General features: G+C 48.0%; 1 protein-coding gene across 1 annotated transcript in view; it reads left to right on the plus strand.

Annotated features, from left to right (window-relative positions):
- XDH (xanthine dehydrogenase) overlaps positions 1 to 16,823 on the plus strand; it is a 411,630-nt gene that overhangs the window by 168,454 nt on the left and 226,353 nt on the right. The window lies entirely within an intron of this gene.

The raw sequence follows: 16,823 nt of genomic DNA on the forward strand, positions 1-16,823 counted from the left end.
AGGGAAATAAATTCACTAACTTTTAATAAACTGGTCTGGTTATTCATGACTGAAAGGTCATGGTGCGTCGAAATACCAACTGTTATTGATTCCTAATGTGTTATTTTGGTCCATTAATTGAGTATTGGCTATCGATTACAATAGTCATTGATTATTGATTTAAGTGATCCGACTATTCTAGGATGAGGAGAGCCCAACTCGGCTAAAAGGTTCACCGACCTCCAACGTGTCCAGGTACAGGGAAATTTAGAAGGGCTGGACACGTTATCACAACCTGTACCCTCAAAAAGGTTGTAGTCACAGGACACTTTCATGTTTTGATCATGTTTGACCAGGCTTGCATAGATACAAATTCTGCAAGTGCAGTTGCTACCTCTCTAACAGAGCTTGCTTATATGAATACTTCATACTGGATTTTGAGGTAGGATAAGGGTTTCCACAGGGAAACAGAGTGCTGTTTAACCACTGAAATCTCCTAAACTTCAGAGTTGCACTGCCCTTCCCCAGCACATCTGTTCTTCACCTAACCCCCAACCTATTACTCCACCTCCCACTCGTTTTTTGTCTTTTTTGCTATTTTTTTTACCCTCCCAGCCAGTTCTGCTGTTGTTCCCACTTGCCACTGCACTCCCCTCCTTCCCCCGTTGTTGAAACTGGCTTCATCCTTCTACCTACTCCACCATTGCTGTCCTCTCCCCATCTCAATGTTTGACTTCTATTATTGGAAGGTCTTGCAGTGTGTACCACCTAAAGGGTTCCTAAGAACCACTTCAAAGGTCAGAGGAGCCTGCAGTACACCTTGACAGGCAAACATGGTGATCTGTCATGGTGCACTGCGTTACTACATATAGATTCACCTACAGGGTCAGCTTTGAAGAATTCACCACTAAAATCATGTGTGTGTGTGTCCTCAAGTTTCTTTCTAGAAGAGTAACCCTCCCATGTATTTCAAAATTTCAAAGTCATAATCATAGTCAATTAGCGCAAAGAACTGTGTGTGCCTGGCCAGTCCTGTAGGGTCTCTGGCACTCAAAGGCAATGAATCTATTATCTTACCAAGTACTGCTGTTATTCCTGGAAAAATAAATAACAGTTTATTGCAAGCAGCATATGTGAAGGAACCCTTTAAAGATTTAAATATGTAAAGGGTAAGATTTAAGCTTACCCAGCATGTTCATCTGAGCCTATTTTTATGTGAATCATTTAATTGGTTTACAAGTATTCTTTGTCTGGTTGTAGTTGCAAACTGTTTTCTACACAAGAAAATCAGCTTCCCCCTCCTGGTCACCCAAGTGAAAAATTCTAGTCACAAACCTATGTGCGGAGGTTCTGCTCTTGCCTCTCCTATCTTTTTCTGTGCAGAGATCTCCACCCTACTGTGGGATCTCCACAAATGTAAGTATGTTTTAATTGTAAATGTGGGAGGAACAGGGAAAAGTGTCTGGAAAATAGGGAACAGATACTAGCAAAGAGAGGGTTAAGGGAAGAGTAAGGGATTTAGGAGCAGCCTAGGGGCGGTTTTAGTGAGGACGTGCAACCACCCATAAAAAAGTAAGCCCATTTCTATTCGCAAATCACAACTTCAAAAGTTACTGCAGCCAAAATGCACCTACGACTGTTGTAAATGTACTCTAATGTGGAGTTGGACTACGTATAGCACCACACATATCCAATCTTTGGTACTGCAACACCCTCCCATAGAAAATAATGGAACTAAGGACTAAAAATAACATCACATAGGAAATAATGCTAAATCAAATGAAATTATTTAAAATAGGTAACAATTTCAATACATTTAAGTTAATGTTGAAAAGATTATCTAAAAGTAAAATCATTTTATTTTATTTTATTGTAGCATATTTTAATAATCTTTTTTGAATATATACATTAATCTAACATTATTTTTTATTTAAATATAATTACATTAATTTTAAATAATTCTGTACTCACTTTTAATCATTTAAGCTTTAGAGAAATAATTTATTTTAAGTTAATATGTCCTAAATCATTTTGAAATTTAAATGAAGCTAATATTGCTGTAACTTTTTATTGTGTTCTACATTTAAAATAAATATATAAAATGTATTAAAAATAATATTTAACATAAAAACATATTTACTAATATTTTTCAAGTTTAATAAACTTTTTACTTCCTCTATATTGTACCGTAGGGAGATCCCAGCCACCAGGCAGAAAATTCCCTGTGGTAAGGTACAGGGAAATGTTCACAGATACATTTCTGTGCTAACTTGGCCAAAAATCATCAGCACTGGATGTCCACCCAAGTCACACAAAATGCTTTATTTCATAATATCTGTAGGCCAATGTAGTATGTATATAAGTGGGTGCATTAGTGCAACCTCTGTGGTGATGTATTTAGGTCTCACATAGATTACTTACAATAGGATTTGGATGAGCCCATTGCTTATCCTTGATTGGTTTTCTTGTCAACCTCATGTGCTTGCTTCTTATTTGATGGGTTTTCTTCCTCTTATTGTACTTGTGCCTCCCCTGAAGCATAGCTTCTTTACTATCCTTCTGAGTGAATGACTTGCATCCTTTCACTGCTTATATTCGGTGAACTATTTTATTCCTTTTCTGCCAGGACTTCATGGGAGTGCATGTCTTTTCTTGTTCTCTTATGTGCTGTTTAACCACTCAAATCTCCTAAACTTCAGAGTTGCACTGCCCTTTCCCCAGCACATCTGTTCTTCACCTATCCCTCCAACCTATTACTCCACCTCCCACTCGTTTTTTGTCTTTTTTGCTATTTGTTTCACCCTCCCAGACAGTTCTGCTGTTGTTCCCAATTCCCACTGCACTCCCCTCCTTCCTCTGTTGTTGAAACTGGCTTCAGCCTTCTACCTATTCCACCATTGCTGGCCTCTCCCCATCTCAATGTTTGATTTCTATTATTGGAAGGCTCAGCAGCTGCATCTTGCTGTTGGGCGGCTCCTTTCTTTAAAAAAAATAAAAGAAAAAAAATAAAAAAATAAAATATATATATATATATATGTACATATATATATATATATATGTATACATTTTGGCTTTGGTTCCAAGATGGATGTCAGAAGGGGGGAGGGAATGCTACATTGACATTGCCTCTTTGGAAATTACCGGTCCCACAGTACACTTATTTGACTCTGCCCACAAGATTTCTCTGAAAAATTAAGAATTACTGCCAAACTCAGGAATTCCATACTAAATTCCTGCAATTATTACCCATTTCTGTGCATATTTAACCAACTTTTTTGGTTGGGCAATTGTTTAACTCTGGGGCTGTAAATTAGAAGGTGTCATTCCCGTATCCTTGTAATTCCTGATTTGGGTGGGAATTACACTCATTTTGTGGTGAGGATTATTAAAGTAAAATGACATAGGTGGTCATTACAACATTGTCGGTAAAAGCCGCGTACTGCCGTGCAGAAGACCGCCAACACACCGCCGCGGAAATCTGCCACAGCTTTTATGACCCACAGCTCGGAATCCGCCAAAATTCAGACACCCACACAAGTCCGCCACACCAAAGGTCAGTGATAAACTGGCGAAAACAAAACCTCCACCGTCACGCCAACAGAAATACGCCCACACTATCACAACACACGAATCCACACGGCGGTCTTTCAACCACGGTATTCCATTGGCAGTACACACCGCCGCGCTCAAAATACACACACATATACAAAACACAGCCACATTGGACAATTCAAAATACACACACTTGATACACATACACACACCACTCCCACACACCCAATACAATATAAAACACACACCCACATCACCCACAAACCCTTATGACAACAAATCACGAACGAAGGCCAAAGAGAGACACCACCATCAACAACACTAGCATCCACAGGCACACAATACCCTCACCCACATAACTTCCACGAACCGCACACTACACACCACTACATATCAGCACACTTATCACCCCACACATCACTTACACCACCCCATGGCACGGCAAAGACACCCCAGGTTCTCGGAGGAGGAGCTCAGGGTCATGGTGGAGGAAATCGTCCGGGTAGAGCCACAGCTATTCGGATCACAGGTGCAGCACACCTCCATTGCAAGGAAGATGGAGCTATGGCGAAGAATAGTGGACAGGGTCAACGCAGAGGGACAGCACCCAAAAAATCAGGATGATATCAGGAAGAGGTGGAACGACCTACGGGGGAAGGTGCGTTCCGTGGTCTCAAGACACCACCTGGCGTTTCAGCGGACTGGCGGCGGACCCCCACCTCCTCCCCCACAACTAACAACATGGGAGGAGCAGGTCTTGCCGATTCTGCCTCCTGAGGGCCTCGTAGGAGTAGGTGGAGGAATGTACTCTGGTAAGTCAAATCTTAACTATTGCATCCCCCACCCTACCTGCATGCCAGCACATACCCCCAACCTCAACCCAATCACTCTAACTCCTCACAAATGTCCCAACATCACAAACCACACATCCTAACACCAAGCCCTGCATGCAACAACAAAGCATGGACACCCATCACCAAAGCATGCCCACTGCACATACCCATACACCCCCCTAAACCATCATCACACAAGGTCCCACACAGGAATGCAAGCACTGGGGTACACGGTCACCCACCCATTGCACACCATGACACACACAGATGTAATAACCATCCTTTTATACCCCTGAAGGACCCCTACCCAACGTCACCAGACAGGAGGGTCCATACATGTCCACACCACCAACAGAAGAGGCCCACAGTGATGACAGCACCTCTGACCAACTGGATCTAGATGACCAGCCCGGCCCATCGGGGACCTCGGGACAGTCGGTTCCCCACACCCAGTCACAGGCCACCACAGAGATTCCCCCCTCTGGAAACACCAGCACAGCACCCACCCAGCGGGCCCATACCTCCGTCCCCAGGACACGTCAATCAGCAGTGTGTCCACCACTACAGGGAAACCAGGCTAACCCACCACCCCAACAACAACAGGGACCTGGGGGCAGTGGGCACACGGTCCAGGGGACGGAGGCCCAGGAACACAGGGGAACTGGGAGGGCTGCTGTGCGACAGGGAGCGGACAGGCCCAGGGAACCAACTCTCCACGAGGCCCTCTCCTCCATCATGGGAGCCTACCACCACTCCCAGGAGATGATGGCAACGGTACTGGCCAAGTTTCAGGAGACCCAGCGCCTGCAGGAGCAACAGTATATGGGCTTCAGGGAGGAACTCAGAACCTTCAACTCCACCCTGGGCACCATCGTAGGGGTGCTGAAGGAACTTGTGAACACCAGGAGGGACACTGTGGCACTACAAGGGGCCCCTGACACTAGCCTGGACGATGAACTGCCCACCACCTCCGCCGGCGCTAGTGGACAGGACGCCCCGCCACAGGACCACCACACCAGCACCCCACCGCCTGCAGAGGAAGAACCACCTCGCAAACGGTCCCTGAGATCCAGGAACAAGGTAGAGAACGATGCCAAGACCCCGCCAAGAAATTAGACCACCCTGATTGTCATCCTACTGTCCCACTTTGTCACCCTGTCCATCCTTAAACTGCCCCAGCTCCACTTCCTATGCCCATATGGGCAATGCACCTGTGAGACTAATAGATTGGACTCTGCCATGGACATTCCTCCACCATCACCCCTCACCATTTTACAACCCCCTCCAATAGTCTGTCTGTGATTTCGGAATACTGTATTAGCAGTAACTGTGGCAAAAAGCTTTTACATTGGTAATGGCAACATACCTATGTCACACAGCTCTAGTCCATGAGGAATCAAAGCAGATGTCACACAGTGGGAACCACATCTGTGAAATCATAAGGGAAAGTGACAACTCAGTGACCATACACTTGGTGAAAACGACAGACAGTAGAGAGGCAGTAGTGTTTAAGTACATGTAGTAGACAGGTCTGTATTCTTACCTGTGTGTCACTGGAAATATTGCTGGATCACTGAGTCCCTGTTGTCCATGTCTTCTTCCTCTGCTTCATCGTCTTCACTGTCCACAGGCTCCACAGCTGCAACAACACCGCCATCTGGACCATCCTCCTGCAGAAAAGGCACCTGTCGTCGCAAAGCCAAGTTGTGAAGCATACAGCAGGCCACGATGATCTGGCACACCTTCATTGGTGAGTAGAATAGGGATCCACCTGTCATATGGAGGCACCTGAACCTGGCCTTCAGGAGACCGAAGGTCCGCTCGATCACCCTCCTAGTTCGACCCATGGGCCTCATTGTAGCGTTCCTCTGCCCTTGTCCTGGGATTCCTCACTGGGGTCAGTAGCCATGACAGGTTGGGGTAACCAGTCACCTGCAAATGGCGAGGGACAACTGTTAGACACACACTAACCTGGAGGGATATCCCCAGACCCACACAACCATTCCCACTGACTATCTTCCAGGTGCTCACCTAATAGCCACACTCTGGAGTTGACCCATCACATAAGGGATGCTACTATTCCACAGGATGTAGGCGTCATGCACTGAGCCAGGGAACATGGCATTCACATGGAAGATGTAATGGTCTGCCAAACATACCATCTGTACATTCATCGAATGATAACTCTTCCAGTTTCTGTACACCTGTTCCCTCCTGTGGGGGGGAGGGGTACCAAAGCCGCATGTGTCCCATCAATGGCACCTATGATGTTGGGGATGTGTCCCAGGGCATAGAAATCACCTTTCACTGTAGGCAAATCCTCCACCTGAGGGAAAACGATGTAGCTCCGCATGTGTTTAAGCAGGGCAGACAACACTCTGGACAACACGTTGGAAAACATAGGCTGGGACATCCCTGATGCTATGGCCACTGTTGTTTGAAATGACCCACTTGCAAGGAAATGGAGTACTGATAGCACCTGCACTTGAGGGGGGATTCCTGTGGGATGGCGGATAGCTGATATCAGGTTTGGCTGCAGCTGGGCACACAGTTCCTGGATTGTCGCACGGTCAAGCCTGTATATGATTATCACGTCTTTCCTTCTTTGTCGACAGGTCCCCAATGGTCGGTACACCGGAGGATGCCACCATCTCCTCACATGTCCCAGCGGACGGTGCCTATGAAGGACAACAGCGAGCACAGAGTCAAACAACTCAGAGATACGTACCCACAGCTTACACAGAACACCATTCATTATCTAAAAAGTGGCCTGTATGTGTCTTGAGTCTAGGCCTTGGTATGTGTGACGCACTTAAAAATGAAGCCATGTGGGACCCTGAAATGGCGGCTGCCTGACCTCTAATGTGGGACAATGGGATGTGAGGTAACTGCGCTGGCGTTGTACACCGTCGCGGTAGGCGGTCGAAGACCGCGGCGCAATGCTGCATTGGTTAACATTGGACCCTATGGGTCCCAGGAGCCAATGACGATGTACGCCGGCGGTGACGGTACGCACCACCGCGGACGTGACTGCCATTTTCTATCTGTTCAATCACTCGATACCTGATCTGCGACAGGAGAGGACCTACACTGCAAGTGCTGCTGTGACCTCAGTCTGGAAGAGACAATGGCTCGAGTGTCTGGGGAAAGGGCCCCTGCCTTCACATCGGAGGAGTTGGAGAAACTTGTGGACGGGGTCCTCCTCCAGTACACGCTACTCTACGGTCCTCCAGACAAACAGGTAAGTACACTGGGAGCATGCTGTATGGGCTATGCCTGTGTGGAGAGGGGTGGATGTAAGAAGGAAGGGGGGAGAGTGCGGCGTGCATGAAACGACGGTGAGTGCATGTGCCACATGGCAAGGGTAGGGATGGGGGCCAATCACTTTGACGGTGCAGTTGGTAATAACTTTCTCTTCCCCCTGTACAAATCATGTAGGTCAGCGCCCACCAGAAAAAACATATTTGGCGTGCCATCGCCAAGGACGTCCGGACCCTGGGGGTCTACCACAGACGGAGCACCCACTGCCGGAAAAGATGGGAGGACATTCGCCGCTGGAGCAAGAAGACGGCGGAGGCTCAGCTGGGGATGGCCTCCCAATGTGGGAGGGGTGCCCGTCTCACCATGACCCCCCTGATGTTCAGGATCCTGGCGCTGGTGTACCCGGAGTTGGATGGGCGCTTGAGGGCATCACAGCAGCCACAAGGGGGTGAGTATACTCGCATTCTGCTGATTTTGAGCCCAGTGGATGTATCTGTGTGGGGGAGGTGGGCTCTGGGTTTACCTAGGCCAGGACGAGTTCCGTAGGCAAGGTCCCTCCTTAAGGCAGGCCATGTGGCACACCACCCCACCTCTGTAGAGTGCCAAGTACACCTAGTCATGCCCCTGTGTCATCCATGTGTGCAGATGTCGTCCATAGCCTAGTAGGCCATTTCCCAGGAATTGAACAGTGGAGGCCAAGAGCGCAGCTTAGTGCAGGGGGCTTCTGTGTCTGTTGTGTCCGCCAACGGTAGCAGTAATGCATGCACTCAACATGTCTTTCTTCTGTCGTCGTCCCCCCCTTTTTCTGGTCTCCCTGTTCTTGTGTGCATTAGCATCATCAGGCGGAGGAGCAGTGGCACCGGAGCACGAGGGGGCTGCATCCCACATGGCCATAGAGGGCCACACTACGGAATCGGAGTTCACCAGTGGGACGGAGGGCGAGGGGAGCTCCACGGCAGGGACAGGAGCTGAGACCAGTGACACGGACTCGTCCTCTGATGAGAGCTCCCTTGTGGTGGCGGCAACATCTGTGCCCCCCATCTATAGGTACAGCCGCCACCCCCCCTTCCAGCACTGCCCTCCCTAGCAGCCCCTCAGCCTTTGCCCCATGCCCGCTCACCCAGGAGGGTGGGCATCACCTTCGACCCAGGCATCTCAGGCCCTGCCCCAGTCACCCCTGCTGCCCTCAGTGAGGAGGCCATTGACCTCCTCAGGTCCCTCACTGTTGGACAGTCTACCATTTTGAATGCCATCCAGGGTATAGAAAGGCAGTTGCAACAAACCAATGCATTCCTGGAGGGCATTCGTTCTGGTCAGGTGGCCCTTCAGCGAGCTTTTCAGACTGTGGCCTCAGCACTGATGGCAGCCATTGTCCCTGTGTCTAGCCTCCCCCCTCCAACTTCCTCCACCCAGACCCAATCCCCTGTACCTCAGCCTATCCCAAGCACACCTACAGACCAGCATGCACACACGTCAACACACAAGGGAAGCTCTGGCATCCATAAGCACCACACATCTCACAGGCACTCACGCAAGCATCACACACATGCAGACACACCAACATCCACTGCCTCCACTGTGTCCCCCTCCTCCTCGTCTCCCTCCTCCCTCGCTGTCTCGTCTACACTCACACCTGCATGCACTACCTCTACAGCCACTACTACCATCACCAGCACACCCACCACCACACCCCGCTCACGTGCAGTCACCACTCCCACTACCATTCACACATCCCCTGTGTCCTCTCCCAGTGTGTCTGTGACGCCCCCTCCCAAGATACACAAACGTAGGCACACACCCACCCAACAGGCATCCACCTCACAACAGCCTCCAGCGCATGCACCTTCATCCAAAGTCAGCAAACGGACACCTCCTACAACCACAACCTCTTCCTCCACTCCCAAGCCCCCTCCAGCTACCCATCCCAGTGTCTCCCAAAAACTTTTCCTGTCCAACCTTGACCTCTTTCCCACACCTTCCCCACACCGTCCGTCTCCTAGGGCCCGAACTAGCACCTCAGCCACAACATCTCTGGGACCAGTGGTGCCTGTAGTCACCGGAATCTGGAGTGCACCGGCCACCAGGGCAGCCAGTGTGGCACAGAGCCACAGCACAGACAGTCCCCCACCTGTGAAGCATTAGAAGTTGGCTAGTGCCCGGCGGGAGAGGGGGAAGACTCCAGCCACCAAAGCCGCTCCCAGGGGTACAGGTGGGAGTGTGGAGTCAGCTGCGACACCTTCCGAGGTGGGGAAGGGGCACAAGAAAGTCAGCAAGTCTGGGAAGAGCATCCCAGCTGCCCAGGAGGCCACCGCCAGCACCAGCCCAGCTGCCCAGGAGGCCACCGCCAGCACCAGCCCAGCTGCCCAGGAGGCCACCGCCAGCACCAGTCCAGCTGCCCAGGAGGCCACCGCCAGCACCAGGCCAGCTGCCCAGGAGGCCACCGCCAGCAAAAGCCCCGCTGGGACAGAGAGGACCGCCAGCAAAAGCCCCGCTGGGCCATGAAGGACCGCCAGCAAAAGCCCCGCTGGGCCATGAATGATTGCCAGCACAAGCCCCGCTGGGACAGAGAGGACCACCAGCACAAGCCCCCCTGGTCCATGAAGGACCGCCAGCAGCTGAGTCACTGCAAAGGAGCCTGCCGTCTCAAGCACCGCTGTACAGGGCACCGCCGTCTCAAGCACCGCTGAACAGGGCACCGCCGTCTCAAGCACCGCTGGCCCATGAGCTCCAAGGGCACTGACGCTACTGACTCCGTCACCGGCAGGATGAAGCACTCGGCACCATGCCTCCTCCAGAACCAGTGGAGAGATCCATCCACTACCTCTGTCCTTAGCAGGATGAAGCACTCTGGGCACCATGCCCCCTCCAGAACCAGTGGAGACTGTCATCCACTACCTCTGTCCTTAGCAGGATGAAGCACTATGGGCACCATGCCCCCTCCAGAACCATTGGAGACTGTTATCCACTTGAGTGACTGTGGCTTTGCACTCCCCAGGATTGAACAGTGGGCAAACCACCCACTGTAGAGACTTGAGAGACTGTGGCTTTGCACTCCCCAGGATTGAACAGTGGGCAACCCACCCACTGTAGAGACTTGAGAGACTGGCTTTGCACTCCCCAGGATGGTACAGTGGGCAACCCACCCACTGTATAGACTTGAGAGACTGTGGCTTTGCACTCCCCAGGATTGAACAGTGGGCATGTGGCCCTCTCGTGGATTTGGCGTTGTGCACTCAACCGGCTGATGTGACCCCCCTTTCCCTCCCCCTGAGGTGCCTGTTTGCTTGCTCTCTGATGCCCCTGAAGTGTTCTCTCCGTCATGGTCGGGGATCTTGTGTGGGCCTCGCCCATACCGTGTGGCCCCAGTGTTCCACGGACTTAATTGGAGCACTACCTGGACTACTATGCTTGGTATATATTTTGTACATGGTGTATATATATATATTTTTGCCTACTTGCTTTTAATATATTACAATGGTTACACAAATTTTCTATTGTCTTTACATTCTTCTGGGGGGTTTGGGGGGGTGTAACTGTGATGTATCATGCTGTATTAGTGTGTGTGTTGTAGTGGGTGGGGGTGGGGGTGTTGCGTGTTGCGTGTGTGTGTCCCTGTTTTTTCCCTCCCCCCTCCCCTGTGTCGTAGGTGCAGTACTCACCGTGGTCTTCGCCGCCGGCGTTCGTGCTTCTGGTAGAGGAGCAGGAAGACAATCGCAGGGAGTATGTGGAGTTCCGGGTCCATGGCGTCCTCGTTCCTCGTGGGGTGTGTAGAGGTGAGCGTTTTCCCTTCGAAGTCCTGTTTCCGCCATGTTTTTATCTGCGGTGAATCCGCCCCGGAAAAGGTGGCGGATTGGTAGGTTGTGATAATGTGGGTGGTACTTTGTCCTCCGTCTGTCTGTTGGCCGTGACCGCTGCGCTGTTTGTTTGTACCGCCGTGGCGGTTGGATTGTTAAAGTGGCTGTCTTTGTTGGCGGTTTCCGCCACGGTCATAGTTGCAAAATGTTTACTGCTAGCCTATTATATCTTACCGCCGCTTTAACACCGACCGCCAGGGTTGTAATGACCACCATAATCTGTTACCGAGCCATGTGCAGAAACATTCGCACCTCTTATCTGAAGTGCAACGAGATATGGAGAGGATACAGAGACATCTTATGCATGCTGTGCATTAGTCTTGGAAATGACTCACTGATAACTGCTCACTATATTTTAACCTCAATGCATATTTCCCAATCATCACTGATAATGTCCTCGGATAAGGAAGCCATCTTGAGGTGTGAGGGATGTGTCAGGTAGGATTACACAATTTATCTGAAAGTCACTCCCCCATCCTATAGGGCTATAGACAACAATGTTATCTTTTTCACAGAAGCCAGCTGCAGAGTGTAGCTCTCTCTGCACGGATAACTCACTGTCTATAAATTAAAGACGACAGGCCCTCCATCTTTAAATTAAAGACCGACAGCCCCTCCATCTTTAAATTAAAGAACGACAGACCCTCCATCTTTAAATTAAAGACTGACAGCCCCTTTGTCTTTAAATTAAAGACCGACAGCCCCCCTCCAAACTGTTACAATGATTTCGGTAGTGAGGCCCCTGGGACAGCAGCACTCCCCAAGGAAATGACATTGTTTTTTGGCACTGCTGGACTGTCCTAAAACTTTAAACTTTACAGTAGTCTCAGAAAGTTAATGGCCAGTCCAGCAACTCTTGATAAAATCTACATTTACCAGTTTTTAGGTCACATGCGCAAGCGCTCTGGCCTATTGTAATCTATCTGTGGATTTTTAACCACGCCCACCCACGCCCATCACTATCACTCGTTGGTGGACTTGCCTTTCAAAAATCCTTTGTTATCATTGGTAAACACTTTATGGGTGTCCCTCCTTGGGGCAGTTTTGTTACCACCTTGGCTATTATGACACGCTTTATGACAACATTTCAAATTGGGTCCTGATTCCCCACAATAATATTCAATGTGTGCTTGCTTTCCATCCAGGTTTCTTGTTACCTTCATACTCTGAGCGATTAGCCTGATTTTAAGTTATTGTAATCTTTTCAAACAACAGGGGCAGAGGAACACAATCAAAGAATGATCATAGAAGAGCACAGAATTTGATCACACAGGGAAACCGGGATTAAAGTTATAGCTGATTGTTCCACTGTTTCCAGCTAGCTCGCTAAAGAACAACTTGGTTGTGGGTGGTTCTGGTGGTAAGGTCACTGGAGCTGCACTCCCAAGGGAAGCGGCTCTATGTTGGGGGACACGTCCAGATGTTCTTCTTGTGGGTCGCATCAAGATTTGCTTAAAGACTCACTAAGTCAATTCAGTCTTTTAATAAGCATGGTCAGTGTTTTCAGATAAGGGCATGAAAAGGTAGGAGCAGATTGTGAGGCCTTTTCTATAGGTCGTGATGCAGTAGATGCCTATTGGACTGCATTTGTGGTGAATGCTGTTGTTTACCGTAGGTGTTACAATACCTTTTAAATTCTGATTGGATAACCAAGGCACTCCATTTGTACAGTTTTTTCACCAAGGATAGAAGGGCAGTAATGTTCGAAGGAGTTCCTGAAAGGTGGGAAAGGGAAACTCAATGTCTCGCCTGATCTATCTCTCTTAAAGCAACTAGGAGACTAATTTAAAAGAGGACAGCGTGGAATAAAAAAAGCCAGAAACGTGCTCCATGACCCATAGTCCTCCACGCACATTTTGTTCTGCTCATCCACCCCCGCCAGCATTCCTTTATTACATGCCTAATCATACTTTTTGGCCCTGAGAATATGTTTGTGAGTACTTATGGTTTACGTGCTGGTCCAGCACATGAAACCCTTGGTGCTCATCAGAGCCTACAGCCTAAGTAATAGTGTGAAAGAATAAAGTATAATAAAATTCCAGTCAGTATGCATGAACAAAGATACATTTTGTGTGACAAAAGAGAAAATCTTCTACAACTCTTAAAAGCACATGTACATGGTTTAATGTGTTTCATAAACCACGTGATCAGGATAACTATTTGTTTTAGGTCTGGCTGGATACATCTTTCTCCATTTACCTGGTCTAATACCATTCATACTCAAAAAACTAGAAATTGGCCAGTCTTAGTGGGAGCCATTATGTGTTCCAAGTGTTATTCATATTTGGGATCAGCCTACATTGCAGTCATTGGGAAATGTAATCATCAGCTAAGATGCAATAGACTTTTTCCTCTTCACAGTGTGTAAGTGTGAACTCTGAGCAAAGAAATCCTGCAGCCATACTGGAGATGTGACTCTGGCCCAGGAGAACCATGACCAACAACACAATAGCTGGATTCAGGTGATCAGTTTGTACATGCGTACCTCCTTACACGAACATGACTACAGGGCCTGAGCATGAGCTCATGCATCCATGCACTCATTCATCCATTCATGCACCAGTTACCTCAACCTAACATTCACCAAGTCACCCATCTAAGGAGCTTCACACTCAATGAAGAATGCATTTTCTGGTGTAAAAAAAGCCAGAGCTTATGGCATTGTCAGTGCTTGTTGTGGATGCGTATCCTACTTTCTTCAATCTGTGGCATTTAGATGAGGAACATTTGGCTCCCTTTCATTAGATACTTCTTTTCCTTAGATGGTGCCCTTAGTGAATTGCTTGTCCATCATCAATTGAGGATCTCTGTTGCATGTTGTATAATGCCTTGAATACGAAATATTTTGCCACATGTAACATATCCTTAGCTGAAGAGATATAAGTCATAACGTTTGTGAGCCAACCAAACATTGTCTGGTAGGGTTCCTCAATGAAAAGTCCCTCCATGAGCTCATCCAGGCAGAACCACACCATATGAGGCAAACAACAAGGCGTGCAGTGAAGGAGACAGGCCAGACTGATTGAGAAATCAAATAGCTGGGAGACTTCCAAATAACTCAGTCGGAGTCCAATCAAGCAAGGCTGAGGAAGGTTGGCAACTGGAATTTCTTCTCAGTTTTGTGAGGTGTGATGATCTGTTGTACCAGAAGAAGACACATAGGGAACTTGGCTCACAGATGCGGAGGCTCCAGCAGGGCCACTGTTTCAGGGTTTGGTGGCCCTTGGGCACTATGACCCCTGGTTTTGTTTTACCAGTGCATAAATAACGGGTTAATTTGCAGCCTCTAAGCCATGGTGTAGAAGGTACTGGGGAATGAGAGGTAATTTCTTCTTAGGATTCATCCTATCCTTTGATGCTTCTGTTGACAAAAGACAACCTGTATCGCTTGTGTGTTCAGACAATAAAGTGGAGGGTACTTGATCATGCATATCAGTATCAGACTGAGGTACATCACCTTTACATTTCATACCACCAGCACAGTCAGCAGGTTCATGTAAGACAGCCACAATCTTGTTTTCATTCCTTGTTGGCACATTCAAGTAGACACCATCATTAGAGCAATACACGGTACAGTTCAATTTGCACAATAGATTTCTCCCCAGTAGTTTTGCAGAAGAGCTGCAGATCAACAGAAAGGCATATAGATCAGTAATGGGACCTTGGGTTTGAAGTGCCAACTGCAACAATGGACAAGCCTGAGAGAGGTAATGAAGGCACGACTAGTATTAGTACTGGTATTGATGAGGTTCCCCATAATAATGCAGTTCACATATGAACCATTTTGGTCTCCTGGTGTTAGAGTATTTATGAAGCAATCAGCTCCTCTTGGGATGTATGGAAATGTGTTGTTTCAGTGTGGGGAAGTTGGGTAAACTCAGGTTTTTTGGGGTTTGGAGGATGCATTAGAGGATCCCATTTCCAATGAACCACCTGCCCACAACTAAAACATGAAGAACCACCTGGAGTGACTGAATCCTCTTGACCTCCTCCTCGGGGATTCATCCTCTTCCTCCCGTTTATCTGCCCCTTTCATTCATATGTCCCATTCCCCCACTGTCCCTTCCTTTTACAGTTTATTGAAATGATTTAATTTATAATGATATCAACCTTGGTTCATTAACTTTCTTATACCTTTCTTGCAATGTTAGTAGTGATGAGCAGCTGACACTAACGTAGCTATTTAAATAATTTTCCAGCCAGTACAGATGGCCTGGACCTGTTGCTGGGCCATCAAACCTTGAACAGAAAGCAGGAGCCACAACTTCCTGAAGATTCCCATAATGTTGAGCAATACCAAAATATAACCCATATATATATTTCATGATCTAGAAAATGAGTACCAGATGCAACTTTTTTTTACTTACAGTTAGATATCTTGGTCCAGTCAGTATTCAATGGACATAACTCCAACAGGGCAGCAGCATCCACAGGGGCATCCACAGGGGCCTGTCCAAGAGCTCTCTGTTCTACTCTTTTCTAATGATTGCTCATCTCACTCGCCACGATAAGCCATAACAACTGTCTTATATCTTGCCAACCAGGTTTATAACACTCAAGCTCATGATATCTTCTTGAATTTCGTGGGGATGGTCACATATATCTATTTATTTATGTTAAGCACAGCTGTGGGGGGACCAAGGGGTGTGAATGGTAACTGTGCCTCCTGCTCCTGGGCATTCTCTAGAAGGAAAGAGGACACTGAGGTGTTCCAATGGGACATTCTGGGGATTATTACTAGATATGTCACTATATGAAAGAGTGTGTTGATTATTCCCAGGATTTCTCTTAAGTTCTCTCACTCTCCTCCCAGCGGTGCACCCCAGACCATCTGAGGTTGTAAAAAGGCTTCATGTGCTATTGAGCCAATGTCCAGCACTGGTTTGGCATGGTGCAGATTGGGAATGGGCCCCATAGGAAGTATGTGATATCATGAAGTCAACCTCTTGTTTTGCACATGCTGCACTGTTCTCTAGCACTTCTCCGCTGCTCTCACTGACACTTTCTGCAGCTACTCTTGTTGTATTCACTGCACTTGCATGCACATTGTTTGCCTATACCCCCCTTGCTTGCTGGTTCATTGGCACAGATCCATTTACAGGCACTACCAATGGTGTTCATCTGAGCATCAACTGCTGGCTTGGCGAGGCTCAAGCCATCTAGAATGTCCTCCACCCTTTCTTCTACTTACTCTGACTATTTGGATGCAATTTGGGATTTTTTGGGGGGATGTCCCCATTTTAGCATCTGGAGCAACTTCCATTATTTCCATAAGAAAATTATGAAAGAAAACAATTTTCTCACAAACATGGATCATCAAATCCCACCAGGGAATTTTAGCATT

The sequence above is a fragment of the Pleurodeles waltl genome, chromosome 5 (assembly GCF_031143425.1).
Source record: "Pleurodeles waltl isolate 20211129_DDA chromosome 5, aPleWal1.hap1.20221129, whole genome shotgun sequence".
NCBI lineage: Eukaryota > Metazoa > Chordata > Amphibia > Caudata > Salamandridae > Pleurodeles > Pleurodeles waltl.